General features: G+C 42.7%; 1 pseudogene; it reads left to right on the plus strand.

Annotated features, from left to right (window-relative positions):
* The first annotated feature begins 5761 nt into the window (after positions 1–5761).
* LOC101596948 lies at positions 5762–10626 on the plus strand (annotated as a pseudogene).
* The last annotated feature ends 7529 nt before the right edge of the window (positions 10627–18155 follow it).

An 18155-nucleotide genomic window follows, 5' to 3' on the forward strand; every position in this document is an offset into this window, starting at 1 on the left:
CCTATACTGACACCTCAAGTCCAAACCAAAGTGGTAGTCACCAGAAGTCTCCATCACCTCTACAAGCAGGCGGCTGAGCAAAACTCGGTGATTCTATGCAAGACCAACCGCAAAATGTCTCTGGCTACATGCATGATAAGACTTATAAAGGAAAAGAAAAGTAATATGAGGGTTTTATACAAGCCTCATACTAGAATGCTACACACACACACACACACACACACACACACACACACACACACACAGCAGCAGCAGCAGCAGCTTCTCTCCAGGAAGACATACTGCAAAAGGTGATCTGCGGGTGTCTTCACAGTGACTGAACTTCACTAGACAAGTTTCACAGGCTTGGGAGACAAGTGTCCAGCCTGCCCTGGACACAGGGAAGGACACATGGGAACTCTTGCTGATGCAACCTATGATTCTACTGACCAGAATTGCAACACTTCACTCCTATAAAGCATTGCCCACGGGCAGGTCCTCAAGTCCTTGCATAACCAGAGTCAGCAAACCAGCCATCAGTGTTGCTATCTCCCTTGGAGATGAGGGCTATCAGGAACACTGCCATAGGCCGCCCTCAGGGAAAATGCCCCTGCAACAGCAAGGTGAGGTGGTTGTCTAAGTGAGTTGATTCAGAGAAATGTCAGGGCTCCCCCATCTGCAGTGCCCTAGGGTAAGTGATGATGACAGCATATCTGAGTTCAGCTAAAAGGCAGTTCCTTACAAACCTGAGAGGGACATCAGACCACCAATGTGGTGGTTTGATTCAGGTGTCCCCCATAAACATAGATGTTGTGAATGCTAGGTTCCCAGCTGATGGAGATTTGAGAATTAATGCCTCCTGAAGGGAGTGTATTGTTGGGGGTGGGCTTATGGGTATTATAGCCAGTTTCCCCATGCCAGTGTTTGGCATACCCTCCTGTTGCTGTGGTCCACCTTATGTTGGCCAAGGGGTGATGTCCACCCTCTGCTCATGCCATCGTTTTCCCCTGCCATCGTGGAGTTTCCCCTCGAGCCTGTAAGCCAAAATAAACCTCTTTTTCCCAGAAGCCGCTCTTGGTTGGGTGATTTCTACCAGCAGTGAGAACTGGACTGCAACACCCAGGCTGTCAGTTTGTCACCTCTCAAGAATAAGGGAGGACCCAGGTTTTAAAGTATCTCTTTAGCTCAATGATTCTTTTCCTAACACCCCAGTAACACATGTCTCAAGAACTTCCATATAATCTCCAATAAAAATTATAGAAAATATAGAAATATAGAAATGTTTATAAAAGCCCTTCCTAAAAAAAAAACCATTAATGTGTCATCCAAACTGTTAACATTGTCACACGTTTGCTTCTTGACTTTTATGTGAATTATAAGTAAAAAGATGTGCATCTAATTTCACAACATTAAAACAGAAGTTATAAAATTGAGGAGCTGGAGATGTAGCTCAGTTGACAGAATGCTTGACTGGAATGCACAAAGCCCTGGGAGCCAATTAATGCCAAGGATGGCATAAACTGGACATGATAGTACACAACTGTAATCCCAGCACTCAGGAGGTAGAGACAGAAGAACCAGGAATTTTATGTCATCCTCTGCTACACTGATGGTTTGACCCTTGTATGGAACACATAAAAATGAGTTAAAACAAGAAAGGGGGAGAGAGAAAAGAAAGGGAGAGGAAGGGAGGGAGTGGGAAGAAGGAAAGAGGAAGAAAGAGAGAAAGAAAGGAGGGAGAGGGGGAAGGAAAGAAATAAAAAAGAAAGAGAAAGAAAAAAAGAAGGAAAGAAAAGATGGAAGGAAGGAAGGAAGGAAGGAAGGAAGGAAGGAAGGAAGGAAGGAAGGAAGGAAGGAAGGAAGGAAGAAAGGAAGAAAGAAGGAAAGGAGGAGGAGGAGGAAGAGATGGAGGGAGGGAGGGAGAGAAGAGTGAGGTAGAGAAGAAAAAAGAAAAAGAAGTGCTTTGAGTTCCTATTGCATTGGCATAATGGAAGCTCAGGAACCAGGTGCTTGGGTGTGAACCTATACAGTACCTACTACACCAGAAATTTGTTATAAGAAATACATAATAGGGCTGGAGAGATGGCTTGGCGGTTAAGCACTTGCCTGTGAAGCCTAAGGACCCCAGTTCAAGGCTCGGTTCCCCAGGTCCCACGTTAGCCAGATGCACAAGGGGGCGCACACATCTGGAGTTTGTTTGCACAGGCTGGAAGCCCTGGCGCGTCCATTCTCTCTCTCTCCCTCTGTCTTTCTTTCTGTGTCTGTTGCTCTCAAATAAATAAATAAATAAAATTTTAAAAAAAGAAATACATAATATATTATAACTGAACCTAGTACATATAGGGCGAATACCTAAGAGCTGTTACTGTTATTGTTTGGGATTGTAGTTTTGTTTGATTTCAGCTATGCACAGGGTATCTGTGCTGTCTGTGAGGTCCTTCATAGGAATAAGCATGGCTCATGTCTCCCAACCAGTGCAGCAGTGTCTGTCTGGATGGATATCACTCTCAACAAATGCAATGACCTTGCTGGCACCTTCCTGTGCCCAGCTGATGGGACAGTATGGCAGGGACCAGCTTGAATACCTGAAGGGATAGGCAAGGTCATGGAGGTTTCAGCCACACCAGCATCACAGCTGTCCTCAATTACCACAAATAGATGTTGGCAGCTCAACTCATTAGGAATGCAATCCAATCAGCTTGACAGTCTCATCCTTTTATTGGAAACTCTGGAGACAAAGTACCCAGTTCTCAGTTCCCCATTCCAACAATCAGGGCAACTAAGGCTGCTCTAGTTGTTCCCATATGAAGACTTCACAAGGTTCTAATCTTCAAAGAATTTTCAACCAGGGTTGATTTAACTCCCCACAAGATGTTTGGGAAGACTGGAGAAATGTTGTCTGGTTATCACACTCTGAAGGCTCTGGCAATGTTGTCTTCCCTATTGCTGGTAACACACCTACTATGTGCAAGACAGTGTATTATAGATTTTATATTTATTTTTTAATATTCTTATTTATTTATTTGCAAGTAGACAGAGAGACAGAAAGAATGGGCATGCCATGGCCTCTAACCACTGCAAATGAACTCCAGATGCACACACCACTTTGTGCATCTGGCTGTATGTGGATACTGAGGAATCAAACCCGGGTTGTTTGGCTTTTGCAGGCCACTTAACCACTGATCATCCCTCCAGTCATACAGATATCTACTAGGAAAATTGGAGATGTATGTAAAAAGTACACTGTGGAGCTGGAGAGATGGCTCAGCAGTTAAGGCACTTGCAGCTGCCTGCAAAACCTAATGACCCAGGTTCGATTTCATAGTCCACAGGCAAAGCCAGATGCACTACACATGGCACATGAATCTGGAGTTCAAATACAGTGGCTAGAGACCCTGACATGCCCATTCTCTATCTATCTCTCTACCTTTCTCTCTCCTTGAAAATAAATAAATAAATATTAAAAAGGGGGGATTGTGATCAGACCTGGGGAAGCCCTAGATGTCAGGCCAAACTTGGGAGGCATCATTGACCTGTAAGCATGGGAGTCGCAGCATGAAGATGACCTCTTGCCTATCAAGGGCTCCAGCTGTAGGATTGGAAAGGGTCAATTCCAGTAAAATGCTCCCATTGGTAATGGGAATAAATGACCCCATTTACTGATCTGGCTTACGTGGGTTCTGGGGAGTTGAAAGAAACAAGGGTAAGGAAGCAGTTGAAAACTAAATCCTCCCAGAGGAGCTGGGAACATAAAAGAACCACTAGAGAGATTTTTAAAAGTCTCAAGAGACGCTGGCTTTTCAAGGAAGGGCACGAACTACACTGGCTTGAAGGGAGGAACTCACCAGTGCTTAAGATCATCTACTGCGCAGGCTCACCTGTGCTTCTCTGACTCTCACCAGCATCCTCCAGAAATTGTCCACGGCATTTGGCGCCACCACAGAGTTTCTGTAACCACAAGATCATTACTTTGATCTCATAATCACCAGCAAGACATCATTTTTCAGTCTGTCAATGAAACCATTTCAACCAATAACGTATTGCTGCAAAAACTCTTTCATGGTCATCCTCAAGTTTAGACGAGCGTTTAAAGTAGCAAAGTGCATAGAAAACATTTACCTCTTTCCCACACTGCCCTCATCCCAAAACCTGGAGGACACTCTGGATAGTAAGACAGTTATCACAGGAATTTTTAAAAATGGGACCAGAAAACAGATAAAACTAATACAACAGTGCCATCTAGTGAGTGAAAAATTTCCTAAAGAAAAGAAAATAAAGCACACTTGCTATTCTTAAATCTGAGTCACATATTTCACCCACGCAGACCCAGTGAAGGTGGGAGTCATCAGCCTTCAAAAGACCATTCTCCGTGTGATGTGACTTTGTCAGCTGCAGGAAGAAATCCTAATGTAGGTCACGCAAACAGAAAAAAATTATGGTAACCCATGGCTTCTCCGTAGTCAGGTAGTAGATAACAACAATCTAAAACTAATTAATGACAGGATCAGCAATAGATTCCAATCTCCTGATCCTGAGGTCAATATCCTCTCTGTGACTCTACAATGATGGATGGAGCTGTGGCTCAAATTAAGAGATCACGTGCTTATGCCAAATCTGTGCTTAGTGCCTGGGTGATCAAGGATAAGGGATGCCTCTCTGACCTTGTTTTATTTGTTTGTTGGTTTGTTTTTAAATCACCTGCTGAGTGACAATGATTATAGAATCCGACTGTCTATCCATGACGACTATTGTAAGCCCTAAAAGAGGTGTTTCAATAAAAATGTAGAATACATGTTTTAAAATAATCTAGTTTAGTTCTTTTTTCTGTCCTGCCCTTTCCTTGATCTGTATAGCAATTAACTTCTCATTGATTAGACAAAGCAACCAACCTGAAGCAGCTTATGAAAGAAAAGGGTTGATGTCTAGTTTACAAATTCAAAGGGAAGTCTCATCATGGTGGGGAAAGTATGGCAGGAGCAGACAGCCAGGTGTCCCATCACCACAGCAGCAAGGAGGAAGTTGAGAAAATGAGCTCACTACAGCCAGCAGAGCTTGGCTCTAAAACCACAAGGTCTGCCCCCAGTGACACACCTCCCAAAATGCTCCACAAGCTTCCCTAACAGCAACTTCTAGCTAGGAAATTAAGTATGACACTTAATCACAAATACTACACTAAAACCACCCCAGTCTGCATGTTCACCCAAGAATGACACAAACAAGGTGTCCATTTCTTGGAAAATCTGGCATTCGCAATTCTACTCAACAGATGCCGAGGCCCTAACGTGCACCAAGCACCATGCTGGGTTCAAAGTGTGGACAAAGTTCCTCCCAGGTGGGGGGCAGGTGGCAAATATGTCATATGAGAGGATCTGGCATAGTGAGACACGGTGGTCTGATTTAGCTCTGGCAAAGAGTAATACCTTTCCAAAATGATTTTGTTTGAGCTGACCACAGAAGTGGGAGGTAGACAAATGTGGAAATAAAGGGACATTGCTGTCCCCAGATGACAAAAGAAGCAGGTTGTTTTCCAATCAAGTCAGTACAGGAGCTGTAAGCATCATCTGAAGGAACAGTAAGTAGAACTTGGAGGAGCACTGCACACTCACTGCCCGACCCCAGCAACCACTGCACCTTCATCCCAGGGCCAGGGCTCCATTTCCGTACCTACGAGTTAGACTTGCTGCCAGGTGGAAGCTACAAGCCTGAGGCTATCCTCCGGCTTTCTTCCTCCTCCCCCTCCTGCTTCGCTCTGAGACAGCCAAGCTCTTCTCCAGGGGGCTCCATGTTGCGTGAGAATCAACAGCATTACAGCATTGTCAGTGATCCGTTCCTCTGCTTTAGGCCACCTGAGTGGGGCCGGCCTCCCTGCACCAAAGCCCAGCCACCTGCCAAGATCTACCAGACCTTGGGTCTAAATCTGTGTTTTCCAGAGACCTATGTTATACTATCAAAGTTTGAATTTTTTACTCGGGAAATTATTTTAAGCATTATAATCCCATGCTTTGGCTAGATGGTACAATTTAAGTAAGTTTCTTTTCTTCAACAGTTCAGTAAGAATAAAAACCTCAATATAGTACTGCTGTATTTCACAAAATTATTTGGCCACAGAAACTCCTATCTGCAGAGTTTCTCATGGAAATACACTTTGCAAAAATAATAATAATAATACAGCTAATTTTAGGTTTATCTGTGCCCACTCTTATTTTAGATACTGCTAGGATCTTACTATCCAGTGAAAGTTTTCCTGGTGCATCAAAACCCTGCTCTAATCTTGGTCACATGGCTAGCTGACTCTCACACCCCTCTCTGTAAACATACCTCAGCTTCCATAACAACTAGTGTCCCTCGCTGATTTTGTGTGTGTCCCTTTGTGTAGGCTTCTCTACAGCAAGAATCTTGTTTATATGCAAGGTTCTGAGGATGTGTGGGCAAATCCTAGGTGTTTGTACAACACACGGCAACATGGTAGATGTTTAATGCAGAGAAGGTGGAAGAGAGGAAGGAATAAAAGGCAAGACAGACCATGAGTAGAAAAAGTATACCTCCACAATCAGACTTTGCATCCATCACAAGCTCTCTGAGTTTCATTCCTCCTCAAACAAACAAGGCTAACAATAGTGGTCCTGACCTGAGGGAGGACTTTGATATTATGAATACAGTCTCAAATTGTTTCTAGAAAGTTTCAGCCCATCCCAGAAGACCATCATCATAAGCACAGGGCTGAAGCATCCCTGTATGTTTTAGCCAGCAAGATCCTCCCAGAACCCAAAACACTTCCTCTTTCTGCCTGAGTCTTAGTGCTTGAAACTTCTTTAACACAAGATAGATGTACTTAGGGGGTGTGTGCGTGTGTGTGTTCACATGAGTGCAGACACATGTACCCCAGCATGCATGTGGAAGTCAAAAGACAAGCTCAGGAGTCAGTCTTTGGTTTCCACTCCTCTTGAGAGGCAGCATCTCTCATGGTTCGCTGCTGTGTGACCAGGCTGGCTGTCCTGTAAGCTTGCAGGAGACTCCCCTGTCTCCCCACAGGTGCACTGGGATTACGAACGCCTGCCACAGCGTCCAGCTTCACGTGGGTGCTGGGGAAGGAGACCCCAGTGCTCATGCTTTCTCCACGGAGCCACCTCCCCAGCCCACAGCAGACTGCTTTTTACTCACATTATGTAAGACTTTTAAACACTTTGAAAAGTGTAGCCGAAACTTCTGATAAATAACTACATATGTACTTTGGGGGGAGGTCAAGTTCCTTTGTGTGTGTGTGTGTGTGTGTGTGTGTGTGTGTGCGCTCTCTCTCTCTCTCTCTCTCTCTCTCTCTCTCTCTCTCTCTCTCTGTCACTCTCAAATAAATAAAAATGAACAAAAAAATTAAAAATAATTTATTGTACTAACATGCAAAGAATTGGGTTTTCTTATGCTGTATTTCAAACAAATTTTGCTTTTTGTTTCCTTTCTTCCTCTTTCCTCCCTCCTCTCCATGTGTGTGCCAACCTCCCACCATGGCCTCCCTTCTGCTTTCTACTACATGCTGACATTCGTTTCTTACCTCCCTCATCCATCTCTTGTTCCCGTCTCTTGTTCTCCTATCTTGATTCACTGTGCTCACTCCCACACCCCCTTATTTACTTATATACAAATAATAGAAGTTAGGATCTGCACAGAGAGAGAACTTACACCTTTTGTTTTTCTGGGCCTGGATTACCTCACTTGGTATAATTTTCTTTCAATCCCATGCAAAAAGATGCATAATTTCATTTCTCTTAAACCTGAATAAAATGCCATTGTGTCTATGTACCACGGTTTCATTGCCCAGTCATCAGCAGATGGACGTCAAAGTGGATCCATTTCCTAGCTCTTGTGAATGGTACAGCCACGAGTATGGATGTCAAGGGTCTTTGTAGTAGGACATCAAGTCCTTTGGGTACAAATGTACATTTTAAAACAAATGCTTAAATTGGGAGCTACATAGGAGAAAGTTATCCTCCTCAGAATTTTATTTAAAAAGATTCATATTAAACTAATTTTATTTAATATTTGTACAGGAGACAATATGCCAGATAGTCTCAAATAAATGATAAGCACATTTGCAGTTACTTTAAAACTTGGTAAATACATATCAGTAAAAACTGGGGAAATACATATTGTCAAATTGTAAAATCAACACTAGACCTAACCTTGGATTCAACTGAAAACTTTTTTGATTTTTTTTAACTAAAAATGAGAGACTTTTGCATGGAAACAAGAATAACCCGTCCACTTCATAAGGTCACTCTAGCACCAGGCAGTGGCTTATCTGATTAAATGCAAGTCACTTTTGCAATTATTCCTATTGTTAATAAGTTCTATCCAGTTTAGATAAGGCCATCAACATGTTCATGTGCATTTAGATTTTGAAAGAGAGAACCAGACAGCAGCCACAATCTAGCGCCTGGACTTCTCCCAATTACTGCCCCCAATTACTTCCACACCTATTGCTGACATGTTTAATCTCTTTCTCCTGGCCTACCCGACAGCCCACATGGAGGATGGATGCTAGCTAATGTACTGCTCAGCAGAGTGTGGGTCCAATTTAAATAATTAGAAGCCCATTTCATTTCTTCTCTCCTTCTTATAAGTGAACTTGAAAGGAAGCCATGTGCCTGGGCTTGATGCCTTTAACTTGTCAGATGACCCATTGACCTTCCTTAAGCCCCTTTTCTCCCCAGTTCCTCTCAGTCTGTACCCCCTGACATGGAGGATAATTTAAAGCTGTCAGATGATAATCAATAAGCAAGGGTCATCTCTCTTGCGTGGCTTAAAGGTCCTGGATGGAGTAAACCATCAATTACTGCTGCCTGTATTTGTCTTCCCGTTAACCATGTGGCTTGGCTGGCGGTCCCTTACTCCTTAAGTAGATGAGGACAGGAGCCACTCAGCAGTTTCAGCCGATGAAGTGATCCGCAGTTCACTGGCGCTTGGAGACTGTCTCCAGTTTCTCGACAAAGTAACTTTCCTCCTCTCTCCAAGTGGTTAGAAATCCTTTCCCACTTGGCAAAAGCTGGAGTCATAATTTTGTTGCTTGACATGGAGACATTCCTATGTGTCCCCTTTTTTGGCTGCAGAACAGGCATGTCAGATTTTGCAGGATGCAAGCGATTCCACCATGTACTGTTCCAAGCACAATTTGGAGATATTGTGACAAATGAGGAACTTCTGGTCAGAGACTCCTGTTCCATACACTGGAGATCAGTACTGGGAATCTTTAACCCCTGAAGTGCTCGTGGAGTGACATCATGCTAGTAATGCGCATGGGGGCAGGGAGGGGTTGAAACAGAGGGTGGATAAACCAGTAGGCGATTTGTATTCCTGGGATCTGAATTTTTAACAAGTTGGATGATTCCTATGCACACTGAAATTTAAGAACCTGTAATCAAAAAGCAATGTAAAGGGGCTGAGAGAAGATTCAGTGGGTAAAGTGCTTGCCACACAAGAATGAGAACCTGAGTTTGGCTCCTCAGCACCCATGTAAATGCTGAGCATGGCATCTTGCATCTGTAATCCCAGCACTGGGGAGGCAGAGTCTAGAAAATCCCTAGGGCTTGCTAGCTAGCTAGTCTAGCTGAACTGGTGAGCTCCAGGGTTAGCAAGAGATGCTGTCTCGAAAAACTAAGGTAGAGAACAACTAAGGAAGACATCTGGCATCCACCTATGGCCTCCACACATGGACTCACACACACATGCTTCCCCCACACACACCCACATGCACACACACATTCATGCATGCACCCACATACACACATGTACCACACACACATGCAACTGCACACACATATACACCCATACACACACACACAAACATAATTTTTTAAAGATAGCAAGAAGTAAAGTAAGTTATTTTGTACTGCCAAGCGAGGGTGAGACAGGAGCTGGGTAAGTAAATGGACAATTTGTTTCAAGAGAAGAAAGCATGGGAAGCCATGGGGGCCTCTCCGGGATGTCCTCTGAAGGAGACTAAAGGGTAGTCCACAAGAATGGGAAGATGATGTTCCCACAGAAGAAGCAGTAGAGGGCAAAAAGCTCCCATAACAAGAATTAGGAGGTTCGCTCTCTAACGCCAGCGCCGCCTTCTAGCTCGCCGAGCTTGCAGCCCTACAAGAAGAGGGCTAGCTGAGGAGGTCTTTAAACCAGGGCTCCTACAGAGCAGACTGCCCGCAAATCCACTGGTGTGGTTAAGCACCCAGGAAACAACTGGCTACGAAAGCGGCTCGCAAGAGTGCGCCCTCTACTGGAGGGGTGAAGAAACCTCATCGTCACAGGCCTGGTACTGTGGCACTCGGTGAAACCAGGCGCTATCAGAAGTCCACTGAACTTCTGATTCGCAAACTGCCCTTCAAGCGTCTGGTGCGATAAATTGCTCAGGACTTCAAAAGAGATCTGCACTTTCAAAGTGCAGCTATTGGTGCTTTGCAGGAGGCAAGTGAGGCCTATCTGGTTGGCCTTCTTTAAGATACCAACCTGTGTGCTATCCATGCCAAACGTGTAATGGTTATGCCAAAAGATATCCAGCTAGCCCGCCGCATACGTGGAGAGCAGGCTTAAGAGTCCACTATGATGAAAAGCATTTCATTCTCAAAAAAAATTTTTTTTTTCTGTTCCTGTTATTGGTAGTTCTGAATGTTAGATATTTTTTTCCATGGGGTCAGAACCTAAGTATATGATTGCAAGTGGACAACTAGGGGACAGGAATCAGGTATTGGCAGTTTCTTCATTTTCATTTGTGTGTGGATTTTTAATATAAATGCGGTGATGTAAAGCATTAATGCAAGTCAAAATGTTTCAGTGAACAAGTTTCAACAGTTCAACTTTATAACAATTATAAATAAACCTGTTAAATTTTTCTGGACAATGCCAGCCAGCATTTGGATTTTTTTTTAAGTAAATTTCTTATTGATGGCAACTAAATGGTGTTTGTAACATTTTTATTATACAGTAGATTCCATCCATCCACGATACTTTTCTGAGTTATCCTACATGCAAGAACATGTTTTTAATGTTGTCTGTCTTCCGTGCTGTTCCCGTAAGTTTGTTATTAAAATACATTAAACTATAAAAAAATAAAATTAGGAGGCCTTGGGAATTTGTAAGCAATGCAATAGACACCTGAGGTGCCCACTAACATTTGAGGCGTAATGAGAAAGTTGATAAGGAAATGAGAGGGAGGGGTGAAACCAAAATGGTACTTTTAAATGAACCTGGTCTGATATTTAAGAATGAATTTGTTAAAGCAGAAATCGCAGAGAGATGAAAAACCAATGAAAAGGTGATGAAAGCTGTTCAGCAGTCAAGGCCCCTTGGCCCACTGTCCACTTCCTGTTGCGTGACTCGGGATGTCAACTTTGCTTACATGGCTAAAGCACTACCCTGTAGGTTTATGTACTACAGTTATTTTCCATTGATAACTGATAAACAAATTGAGGCAGATATTTGAGTGCATGCATGAGCATATTAGTCAGTTAGAATTGTTTTTCCTCAAACATTTGCCCATGGATTTTAAAATCCATATGTAGATCTTCCTTGCAAGAATTATTAGTATGATGTTACCTAATGATGATTTGGTATATCCCCCATTTATTCTAAGTTTACTAAGTGAAATTCTTCAATAAAGAAAAGATGGGGCTGGAATATAGCTCAGGGTTGAAAGGGTGTTTGTCTAGCATGCACCAGGCCCTAGGCTTGACCCACCCCCCAAAATATCTATCTACATTGCACACACCCCAAAATATCTATCTACATATGTGAAAAAGGTGGCTATAAAGAAGAGATGTTTCTTCTGCCATTTATTTATTCAATTATCTAAATTTGTTTGGACACGTGATTGTCTTGTTCCTTGGGTTATGATCAAATGTTAATGTTCTTTAATGTGCTGATCACAATACAAGTGTCCACTTTATCTGTTGGGAGCTCTATTAGGCTGGCTTCTCTTTCTGCTTGACATTGTCTCATCTTTTCATTTCTTTTGAGAGCTTGTTTACTTTCTGAGAGTGTAATATGCTCCAGGCTCATCCCATCCGGGAAGGAGTCATGTCTCCTGTGAGGAGGCCTAGCGCTTCCTGTCAAACAACGAGAACAAAAGCAACACGTGGATAGGCACAGCTACTGCAGTGCTACTGTGGCTCAGTCCTCTAAGTAGAGGTCGTTGAGAAATAGAAGCCACACGCAAACCCATGCATACACACCCACGTATATTTATTTCTTCCTAGATTTGCCTAAACACATATTTTTACATGTAAAAACTGGGCAGGAGAAGTACCTCAGCAGTTAAAGGGATTAGCTTGCAAAGACTGGCATCCTGGTTTCAATTCCCCAGTACCCATGTTAAGCCAGATGCACAAAATGGCACATGCATCTGGAGTTCTTTTGCAGTGGCAGGAGGTCCTGGCACTTCCATTCTTTCTCTCTCTCTCTCTCTCTCATTCTCTCTCTCTCTCTCTCTCTCTCTCTCTCTCTCTCTCTCTCTCTCTTTCCCACTCTCTCTCCATTTCTCTCTCCCTGTTTGCAAATAAATAAATTTTAAAAAATTATGCTCCCACTGATACTTCCAATACCAACCCAACACCACAAGATTCATCTCAGCCTCTTTTCTCATTATCTACAATACATTCACATCTGTTTAGCCTTAGTATGGTCATACTTTTTAGTTACAGATTGCTAAGCCATACTTCTATGACAAAAAATATGAAGGATAATAGCATTTTGCTTACAGCTCATCTTATTTGTAATAATATCCAGTCAAAATGCCATTTTTCCAAAGTTGCATAGGTTAGTTTTTGTTTTCCTCATCCCCTCCAGTGTGAGGATGTCTTTCACTTCTAATACAATTAGGATAATTTGATTCTGATTTAATCCACTTCCCTCTCCAACATTCTTTTAATATATTTATTCCAAGAGGCATGTAAAATATAAATTCATTCATAATTTCCTTTTTATTATTTTAATTTATTTATTTGAGAGAGAGAAAGAAAGAGAGAATGGGCATGCCAGGACCCCTAGCCACAGCAAACGAACTTGAGATTCATGTGCCACCATGTGCATTTGGCTTACATGGGTACTGGGGAATTGAACCTGGGTCCTTAGGCTTCACAGGAAACTGCCTTAACTGATAATCCATCTTTCCAGCCCCATAATTCCCTTTTTAATATTTTATTTAATATTTATTTACAAGGAAGAGAGAGAATGGGTGCTGTAAATTCCAGATGCATTTGCCACTTTGCAGTCAAATGCTCTACCACTGAGCTATACCCCCGCATTTGCCACTTTGTACGTCTGGCCTTATATAGGTACTGGGGAACCTGGGCCATGATTAGGCTTTGCAAGCAAATGCCTTAACTGCTGAGCCATCTCTCCAGCCCCATAGTTTCCTTTTCATTGGTTTATAGATATAGACATAGAGCAGATGTCTGGTCTTGGTATTTTATTATATAAGACCATAAATTTATAATATGTATCTTTAATAGTTAAGAGCTGGGCTATGAAACTTTGTGCCGAGATGAAGACACTGATTTGACTTTTTCCCCCTAATGTGGCCCTTTCTTCTCTTCTCTTCTCTTTTTCTTAATGCTTCTCCAGCTTGATGGATGTATAGATTATTTTACCATAATTATCTCCATATTATCCTAAACATGGCTATATCTTTGTCCCAAAACATATCAGAAACAGTGAGTCAAATATTGTTCTTCCTCACAAGACATGAATGGCATGTTACCTGTCCAGCTCTTCTTAGTTAGCTCTCATTTTTGATCAATCACATTAGAAAATGAAAATATTGACGGTATATTTGTGACACAAAGGCATGCTAAACTCCTTGAAGACTGTTAGTAATCCTAATTTGAGCTGTTAGATGAGAGTTGTTCCTAAGTGTGTGCATGGAGTCATGATCACTGGTCCCATCTGACACAGGGCCCTGTTCTCACATAGGCCATAAGTAACTTGGGAGAACTGTAATACACAATGTGCTTAAAAGTAGTTTCTAACATTAAGAGTTGTGTTCTCTTTGGTTAATTTCTTTCTGTCACTGAGCTTTAATTTCCACATTTGTTAAGTGAGATCAATTATATATATGTATATATATACTCATAATTATTTATGCCCCTTAATATAAATATGCCATCAATATATCTATTACACACATTATATGTAAAATGAATCCCTTATTATAAATAAGGAAATGAAGCTATGAAAATGAATAAAAGTATATGCACCAAAATCCCTGTGAGGTTCACAACACATATTAGAGCCTTCAGAAAATTCAGCCATTATTTACAGCTGTAATCATTTAATTGTCATTTAAAAGATAAATAACAGTGACACATAATTCACAAAGACAGAACTTATCAAAAGGACACAAAGTCATCATCTGGAATAGAAGAGAATGCAAACCAGCATTGATTAGGCCTCATAACAATCCAATTGTAACAATAACACATTAAGGTGGGTGTTAATAAACTTACCTGCAAGTCAAGAAGTAACCTGCCCACAGGCACAGAATTACTACGGGGTAGGGATCTGGGGTGTGAACTAGCTCTCAACGTTAAACAGGGGTCCGGGGTGTGAACTAGTTCTCAACATTAAACAGAGGTCTGGGGTGGAATCTAGCTCTCAACATTAAACAGGGGTTGCCTGCAAAGCCAAAGGACGCAGTTTCAGTTCCCCAGGACCCACATTAGCCAGATGTACAAGGGGGCGCACATGTCTGGAGTTTGTCTATAGTGGCTGGAGGCCCTGGCGTGCCCATTCTCTCTCTCACTCTCACTCTCTCTCTTTCTTTGTCAAATAAATAAAAATGAAATATTTTTTAAAAGAAGAAGTAGAAAAGCACAAGAACACCAAGTGGGATGGACTGTAACATCTCAAGGCCGGGCCCTTGTTGCACCCTTCCTCTAGCAAGGCTCAACCTCCTAAAGGTTCCACAAATTTCCCAAATAGTGCCACCAACTGGGGGCCAAGCATTGAAACACAAGTCTACACAGGACATTGCACTTGCAGACCACCACCCTGCAAACACACACACATGCATGTGCACACACACACACACACACACACACATAGTTTTTACATTGATCAGGTCCCACTGCAAGTTGAGTAAGCAAAATACCTGGGTTTGAGGCCAAACAGGCATTTTGTTTTTTACTGTTTTTTATTTTTATTTAGTAAGTTGAGAGCGACAGACAGACAGAGAGAGAGAGAGATAAGGGGTTCGCCAGGGCCTCCAGCCACTGCAAACGAACTCCAGATGCATGCACCACTTTGTGTATCTGGCTTACATGGGTCCTAGGAAATTGAGCCTTGAACCAGAATCCTTAAGCTTCACAGGCAAGTGCTTAACTGCTAAGCCATCTCTATAGCCCCTATTTTGTTTTTTATATCACGTGTTGGTACCATCTTTTCCCTTCTCCCTGCCCCCATTCTGCAGGAGACCCTCCTCAGTAAGGTTGCTGGTATTCCCCATGGGATTATAAATTATGCATTGGGGAAGCAGCAGTCATTTATTGAGGGGAGGGAGTGCCTCTAGGCATAATATCCCAACCTGTGATTTAAAATCTTTCCACTACCTCTTCCACAAAATTCCCTAAATCTTGATGGTTGTGATTTAAGTCTACTTCAGTGGCGAGCTCAGGAGCCTCTGGATCTCTGCTTTGGTAGGTGCTGAGTGTCCTCGGCATCTGTCTCCTGCACCCTGGCGCTGCTCATCAGGCTCACCATGGAAGCAGCACTCTTGCTCATCTCTCCATATCCTCTGTGGTTTTGCCTGGGCCTTGACTGTGATACAAGGGGTGGATTATCTCCTAGGGTCTTGCTACATTCTGGAAGAGAAAAACAGGTTCTCCAACAGATAGTAAAGTCAGCATAGGTTAAATTGGGTAAGTGCAAAACAGGTATTTTAAAGGTATTTAAAGGTCCCCTTCCTAGGCATTTCCAATAAATAAGCAATCTTAGCTCAAGATGTGATTAAATGCATGACTGGTGTGATAATAAGAGAGCATACAGAAAAACACAGTGAAGAAAGGAACATGATGGTGCTGGGGTCACACGTGAAAGTGAATCCACTATAAGCCAGTGGAATGCCAAACCCCGTCTGGAGGCTCCATCAGGAGAAGGCATGACGGATTCTTCCCTAAAGCCTTCAGAATGAGCGTGACCCCACTGGCCTTTCAATTTTGATTTTCTAACCTCTAGAACTGTGAAAGAATTTATTTCATGATATTGTAGAGTGGGCTTGTGTTTGGGTATGGTTCTGACTTGTTTCCCAGCTCCAGCTATGGGTCTCCTACCACTGAGGGGATCAGTTAGCCAAATCAAGAGCAGTTGGTTCCTCACGATGGCTGTGTGCCACTATTGCACTTGTGTGGGCATCACATCAAGTTATTTGTGCTAATTAAGTTAGACAATGAGTTGCTTGGACAGATATTGGTCATTTCCCCCAGTTGCCCATGTAGCACCTTCTGGCACTAGACACGCTGACTGTCTGGGGACTGACTCTCTCCTGGCTTCCAGCCATGTCATTCACAAGCCCACGTTACAATATCAAGCTACCATCAATCATGGGGTACAAGAGGACCTACACCTATCAAACTGTCTATCAAAAAAGTAAGTTTTATCTTAATTTTTCGGGTGCTAACTTACTCTCTGTTGGAGAATCTGCTTCTCTTTTTCAGATAGATGCAGATCCTAAGGAGAGAGCTGCCCCAACATACCTCAAAAGGGGCCCAACTGAAACTAAGGACAATTGACAAAACAAGCAAGGGTGATGTTTTCCTGTGAACCGGATACCAGCACAAAGGGGAAGGAGACCAACGCAGAGAAAAATCAACTCCTACCAAATCAGAGAGCCAGAGACTCAGAGGCCTCCAACACCTCAGCACTGAAGCAGACCAAAAATGAACCCAACATGGCTCAGGGAAATTTTGCGGAAGAGGGGGTGGAAAGAATGTCAGAGTCACATGTTGGGTCATGATTTGCAGAGACATTTATCATACCAATAACTGGGGGCTAACTCCACAATGCACGACCCATTTACATCAACAAGGAGGGTCCAATTGGAGGGGTTAGATCATAGATGAGCCTAAACAATGGTACCAAACTGCCTGTATTTGCTGAAAAGAAAACTAATAAATTAAATTTTAAAAAAAGAAAATTTAAAAAAAAAACAAAAAATAAATAAATAAATAAATAAAAATAAACTTCCCTTGGTGTATTAAAAAAAAAAAGAATTTATTTCACTGGGGAGAAGGGGTCAAAGTAGGGTCTCACTCTAGTCCACTCTGACCTGGAATCTACTTTGTATCCCCAGGCTGGCCTTGAACTCACAGTGATCCTCCTACCTCAGCCTCCCAAACACTGGGATTAAAGTCATGTGCCCCATGCCAGGTTAAGAACTTACTTCTGTTGTTTGAAGCCACCCAGTTGGTGGTCATTTGCTATGGCAGCTTAGAAGACTAATATGTTTTTGCAACTCACCTACTATCCTCCCAGAATTGCTCAAATAGCTAACGTGTCCATGAATATCCTTGTGCCTCCAGAAATAAACTGAAATTATCCTAACATTTCAGGGCATGAGAAGGACTGTTGAAAAGAAAGTAGTTTCACAAGCAATGTAGTCAGATGAACAGGAGGCTCTAGGCTCTGCTAGGGGCCCCGGGAACCAAGTATCTGGCAGGAATGCAGGCTTGCCTAATGTCTTTTCTCATTACTTCATTTCTCTTCCATTAGTGTCATTGTAGGACATGACTTTTATCATTAGTGCCAAAGACACTGAGAGAATGAGCTCTTGCTGGTTGAATTACAAAAGCCCCGATTGCCTTCTCACCAATCGCCTCTCCTCTTTTCAGCGGTTTGTGTGCAGGTCCTATTTTTCACATTTACTGTTTCTTGCTTATTCCTGCTTCCTCACCAGGCAGATGGAGAGGCAGCTGTGACATCTGAGAAGCCAGTCTTGCTCCCCACAGGCAACAGCTGCTTCCACAAAACAGCCATGTAAATGTCACCATAGGATCCATACATCTTCAAGTGGAGTTGGTCCCACAGCAGAATTTAAAGCTGAGTCACCAGAAGTGATGCAGGGAACCCAGGATATACTGTCAACCCTTTGTCCTTCCCAACCATCAACACTGGCTGGACATCGTGAAAAGTCAGGGAACAAT

This window comes from Jaculus jaculus, chromosome 7 (genome assembly GCF_020740685.1).
Source record: "Jaculus jaculus isolate mJacJac1 chromosome 7, mJacJac1.mat.Y.cur, whole genome shotgun sequence".
NCBI classification, from domain to species: domain Eukaryota; kingdom Metazoa; phylum Chordata; class Mammalia; order Rodentia; family Dipodidae; genus Jaculus; species Jaculus jaculus.